The sequence below is a fragment of the Crocodylus porosus genome, unplaced genomic scaffold (assembly GCF_001723895.1).
Source record: "Crocodylus porosus isolate Cpor-Errol unplaced genomic scaffold, CroPor_comp1, whole genome shotgun sequence".
NCBI classification, from domain to species: domain Eukaryota; kingdom Metazoa; phylum Chordata; order Crocodylia; family Crocodylidae; genus Crocodylus; species Crocodylus porosus.
In genome coordinates this window covers 19,937,208-19,942,833 of record NW_017728951.1, presented here as the reverse complement: position 1 = coordinate 19,942,833, position 5,626 = coordinate 19,937,208, and the positions used below count along the sequence as shown (strand labels likewise).

At 46.2% G+C, this 5,626-nt stretch overlaps 1 long non-coding RNA gene across 1 annotated transcript in view; it reads left to right on the top strand.

Moving 5' to 3' along the window:
- The first annotated feature begins 4,594 nt into the window (after positions 1-4,594).
- Positions 4,595-5,626, top strand: part of LOC109323929 — a 2,956-nt gene continuing 1,924 nt past the window's right edge. Inside the window, exon 1 of the long non-coding RNA XR_002104786.1 lies at positions 4,595-5,092. This is a non-coding gene — a long non-coding RNA (uncharacterized LOC109323929). The remainder of the gene's footprint in view (positions 5,093-5,626) is intronic.

Sequence of the window (5,626 nt, the reverse complement as noted above, 5' to 3'; positions counted from 1 at the left end):
GGCCCCGCTAGATCAGATCTGTGGCCCAGATCCTGTGTCTGCTCGGTGACCCACACCACGTCTTCTGTGGACTGGAAATGTTGTGAGTATGAGATGTGTCAACCTGCTTCTAAAACTTAAGAACTGGGGTGGGCAGCCGGCAGAGCGTGGGTGAGATCCAGTTTGTGGGTGTGGGGTTTCTGTGGCATTTGGTGTTGGGGGGCTTCAGCTGCAGCAGGCAAGTCCCTGCAGTGACCAGGTCCCAGTGACCGACGGTCCGCATCCAACTTGGGGCGGGTCGTTCTGCTTTGCAGCCAGGAAAAAGTAAAGAGACTCTCTGCTTAAGAGTAAAGCGATTGACTTAAAAAGGTTTTACATCTCTCTCAAGCCCTTTTTGTAATATGAAGTATTTCAGACACTAGATAAGCACGGCCTATTGGGATGGAGCAAGCCTCAAGACTCCCGAGGAAGGCGCTCTCCACTTCTGGAAAGTATTTATAGCCCCAGCTCTGTATTTAAGGGCTTTGTTTCTTTTCTTTCAAATCACAACCTATTCATTCCTGATCTACAATTACCCAATAGTTAGATTGGCCCCAGAGGTAAGACCCCTTTCACTAGTAGAATAACAACTTTTATCAGACAAGATCTTTCAGAGCCCAGATATAAAAAAACACAAATGATTGGGTTCAAAAGAGGAGTGACTACCAGGGGGAAAATCTAGGACCTCCAAATATATAAGAAGTCAGATTAATAGTTGGACATTGGATCTACAAGTCTCTTGTGGCCTTAAATATCAATGATTTTGTTAAAAAAAAAAAAAAAAAAAAAAAAAAATTCCAGGCCCAAAATACAAGATCTCATGCTTTGTTTTAGGGTTTGCTTAGAGTAGCATTTCTGGGACTTATGATGGTGTTGGAGAGATTTCAAGGGAGGGAAGAAAAAAACCCCAAGAAATGATATAAAACTTGTAGATTTGGATCAACGAACTCTGTTAGAAAAATTGCTGCCTAGGGTCCCCTTGGTGCTAGCTGTAATTGTTTTGCGGTGCTTAGTTGCCAGACTGATGGGAGCCTTGGGACAAGCTGAAAGAGCCAATCAGCCAGAGATGAGATAAGATGCTTGGTCTGTGAAGCAAGACATGCCTTCATGCCTCAGATGGGCCCTTGTTAGCACGGTGTTGCCAGGTACAAGTAAAACGCCTTTGTTTATCTGGCCCAGTAATTGCACCTCCAGCCTCAGTGAGAGGCAGCTGGATCAGGAGAGTCTTTTGCAAAGCCCATGTACAAAATTTGGGTCGGGAGTGGGTCTGGAATTAAAACCACCTCTCCGGATCCGAAGAGTTCATGGCTGGTGATGTGCGATTCTTCAGAAACACCCGGTGTGATGCTATCATCATTTACTCTGCAGCTGCACAGCCAGCTACTTCGACTAGAGGATGCCAGGTAAATCACAAACCCTGTGTTGGTGTATAAACAAGGAAGCAGAATAGCCCACACCCAGGGGAGCCCTGCTAATTACAGCTCCATTAGCAACAAGGGAGAGCATTAGCTGAGAAAAATGCTTTATTGGCAGGCCCCTGGGAAGGAGTGTAACAAATGATTCTGAATTACCAACATTCAGCCCCACTTGACTCATGCAATGGGGATCCCATAATTTCCTATAGCAAATTCTTCCCCCAAGACTCAAACTCCAAGTTCATTTCTACCCGTTGCCTCTGGTTTTCTAATGTGCATGCTGGATTCTTGGTTTGTGCCTAACTGAGTACTGATCAGAGTAGTCCAGAGATGCCATATCGCTCCCCCTGACTCCCATCTGCTTGGCTCCGGTGCAAGGGGGTTTCTCAGAGCAGCTCTGCCCCAGAAATGAAAACTGCAGGCTGGGAGAATGCAGCGTAGGTCCTGTCTACACTGCAGTAACGGCAGGTCTTGGCAAGGACGAGCCAAGGACAGCTGCCCCCGTCCTGCCTACACGCGTGTGCCAGACACTGGTCACAGGCCACTCCGGATTTGTCTCATTGTGCCTGCTCTCAAATCTTCCATGTCTAGTGTGAACTGAGGGTGGCCACTGGGGATGAACCTGGGATGGTTTCAGTGGCAAGGATCTAGGTCTAGGTCTGGAGCGAGTCATTAGGTTCAGGTAGGTAGGGCATACTTAGCCCTTTCCTGGTTGGGATAAGGATGAACCTGCTCAGGAAAGGGGTTGGACTAGGTGACTTCTGGAGCTCTCTTCCAGCCCTACTTCTCTATCAAGATTTTATGATACTCATGGGGGCCTGGCTCCCATAGGAGCATCCTAGCAAGCTTGGTCTTTTCTTTAGGCTGGGGCATAAACAGGGGAGGTATTGGGAGGGAGACCTCCTCACACTACCATTTTTCACAGGCCACTGGTCAACCTACAGGACGAGCTTATCCACCCCAGGGACAACCATCTTTGCAAAGAAGCCTCTCAAGATTTTGCCCTCCCTGTACTAAAGCCTGTGGCTGTGACACAGTAGACCAACATCAAGAAGTGGGTTCAGGAGTCCTTGTCTTCTTGGTGTTTTGGCATTGAAATAACTTTTCACACCCCTCTTGCTGCTGTGAGATCCAGGGAGCCTCCCTGCCTATGAGCTAGGAATCTCAGTTAGCCAAAGCATCAGGAAATGCAAACCCCGCACTGACTGGGGCAGTCTAGACCGTGTAAGAGGCCTTTTCCTTCTCCGTGCTGCTATTGTTCTACAATATTTGATTGTTCTAAATTAAAAGGCATGTCACAGACACAATTAATGAACCTGAACAATCACTGGTGCAAAACACCAAGATAACGAGTTGGGCGGGGCGCTGCTCATCTACATTTAATGATTAGTAAGTGAAGTCTTTTAAATGGAAATAGCATGACCTCCATAAGCTAAGCCACATGATGGGAACTGACTCTTGTTTCTCCTTAAAAAATGCAAAACTTTAATTGAATCCTATGAGAGTCAGGTATGCAGGGTTTGCTGCTTCTATATGGCAGGAAGAAATGCCTCCCGTGGTGGCTGAAAATGAAGACAAAGACTGTGAATCTGGCTCAGAAAAATAAAATAGTGCTGGACTCCTGTGGCATGTGGGTGAGGGCAAAGAAACTCAGTCATTCCATTTAATAATTCATTTTCTCATGAGCTGGAAAATTACTGCTTTAAATTTTTCGTTGTTCCTATGGTTCAAACAATCTTTTCATAACAGTCTTTAATTCCCTCCCAACTCTGCAGGTTGAAGCAAACCCTCTCTGTGGGCAAACATTATTCAAGATTTCACAGTTAGCATCGCTGCAGCCTTATTGTAGCAGATTAGAGGGGAAAATCAAATATTTTCCAGGATTAAAATGGAGCGCTGAAATACTGTGAAGTCCTTCATCCCAGGGTCATATGAGGCTACATTGAGCCTGGATTTGTATAGACTAGGCGCATCTGCAGGAGATGTTTAGGGAGCAGTGGGCTAATTAACTGTGCAGTAAATGTCTGGCTGCCTACGTGTGCACACCAGAACTAATAACTCTGCAGCAGGGTGGTACTTGTAAACACAAGTACCACCCTGCTATAGAGCTTTTTTGTAACCAGGAGCGTACATGTAGATGCTATCCCAGCTGGCTGGGGCACGGTGCACTTCAGTGCAGGGCTAGTCAGTAGGCAGCACCCGTGCTGAGCATCCTTGTGCCTCAGCCAGCTGCTCTGCAGTATGTGGAGCCTGGTTGGAGCAGCCCTGGGCTGGCAGGTTGACCCTCCAGGTTCTCTGCCAACCCAGGCTGCTCCAACCTGGCTTCACGTGCTGCGTATGAATAAACTCTGGAGTAACTTGCTCCAGATTTTTTTGCTCCCAGGCACATGTTCAAATGGCACCCAGGGAGCAAAGAACTCTGGATCAATAAGCTCTGGAGTTTATTTCTGCCCATTAATTGCATCTGTAGATGTGCCCAGTATGCCCCAGTCTGCAAAAATGCTAAATACTTGCACAGTGCTGATTCCGTTGGTAATATTCTGGTCCAGTTCAAGATGGCAGAGCTCACTGGGAGCATCTATATGTGCGCATTTACTGCACAGTAACCAAAGTTACTGCATGGTACTGGAACGCATCTACATGTGCACACCCATACTGCACAGTAAATATGGCGACTTACTCCGACTTGGGTGTAATTTTGATACCTGGATCATGCAGGTATCAAATTTACACCCAATAGTTACTGCGCAGGAACACACGTGTAGATGCCCTATTGCGCAGTAACACTGTGCATGTGGGCTGACTTGGGACTAGCTTTAGCTCCAAGTCAGTCCACACACAGCATTACCGTGTTTTAATGTCTGCATGTGTAGATGCTGGCCTATTCCTGCTTACTGCCCAGTAACTTACTGTGCAGTATATTTAAGCTGGCATAAATGCATGTGTAGACACTCCCACTAAGGGCATTTTTACACATGCAAGCTCTACAGTGCTTTGAAAAGTGCCCAGCGCTGCATCACTTGCAGTTGTATAAGTGGTGAAATGTGTGTTAGCACTGAAAAAATGACAGCAGTGCCCTTTTAAGCTAAAACACATAGAAGGTGTTTTAGTTCAAAAGGGCACTGCTGCCATTTTCTGCACACCAATGTGCATTTCACTGCTTATACAACTGCACACAGTGCAGCACAGTTCACATCAGCTCGCGTGTGGTACAGACTCGATAAATCGAGTCTGTTCCAAAGCGGCAGATCTCCAGCGCATTGCAGGACAAAAAGGTATGTATATAGCTGCCCTTGGTGTCTTTCAGAACTGGTGACTGTCCAAAGGGAAATGAGTTTAATGGTGTCTGTACAGTTTCTGGTGGAAGGGTGTCTTTCTACATCACCTTCATGGTTTTCAAAATCATAGTCCAGGAGTGCATAGTCCATTATTTGTCCCTCAGGGGGTTTCTGCAGGTTTGGTGATAGTAGAGTATACTGAAAAGCTGATGGGGAGAATACAGAGCAGGCACAGGGAGAGTCTCTTTTTCCAACAATGCTAATCTATGAACCTCACACTGCTGCTTATTTTGTCCTTAGGATAAACAGAGACTTCAGTTTTCCACTGTAGCATTTCAGGAGGATCACATTTACTGTGAAAAGCCTATATAAAAAAGGCAAGTAAAATGTACAATAGCTCAGCAGGTTTATTAGAAACCCAATGTAAAGGATTTGGAGAATCTGGTTTTGCAAATCCAAGTTGTTTTTTTCTTTCTTTTCAGCAGCTATCAGCCATCGGCCAAGGAGACAGTTCCTAGAAACGTTAAAAGGAAGGGACCTGTGCAGTAGACCTGCCATGGAAAGGGTTTTGGAGGGGTAGAAAAAATCATTATTTAGCCCAGAAGGAGATGAGGGCAGAATCGGGGCCATAGGAAAATGAAGAAATGGAGTCTAAACAACTCCAAACTCTTGTCATCCCACTCTCGGTATCTTGCTGCATGGGAGTCCAATATTATTTATCAACTCTACAATAATAACCTGGTGGCCTTTTACGACCAGATCACGAGATCATTAGATGCAGGGGTAGCAGTGGACATCGTCTTCCTGGACTTCCGGAAGGCTTTTGACACGGTCTCTCACCCTGTTCTCATTAAGAAACTGGGGGGCTGTGGCGTAGACAACCACACAGTCAAATGGGTCGCCAACTGGCTGGAG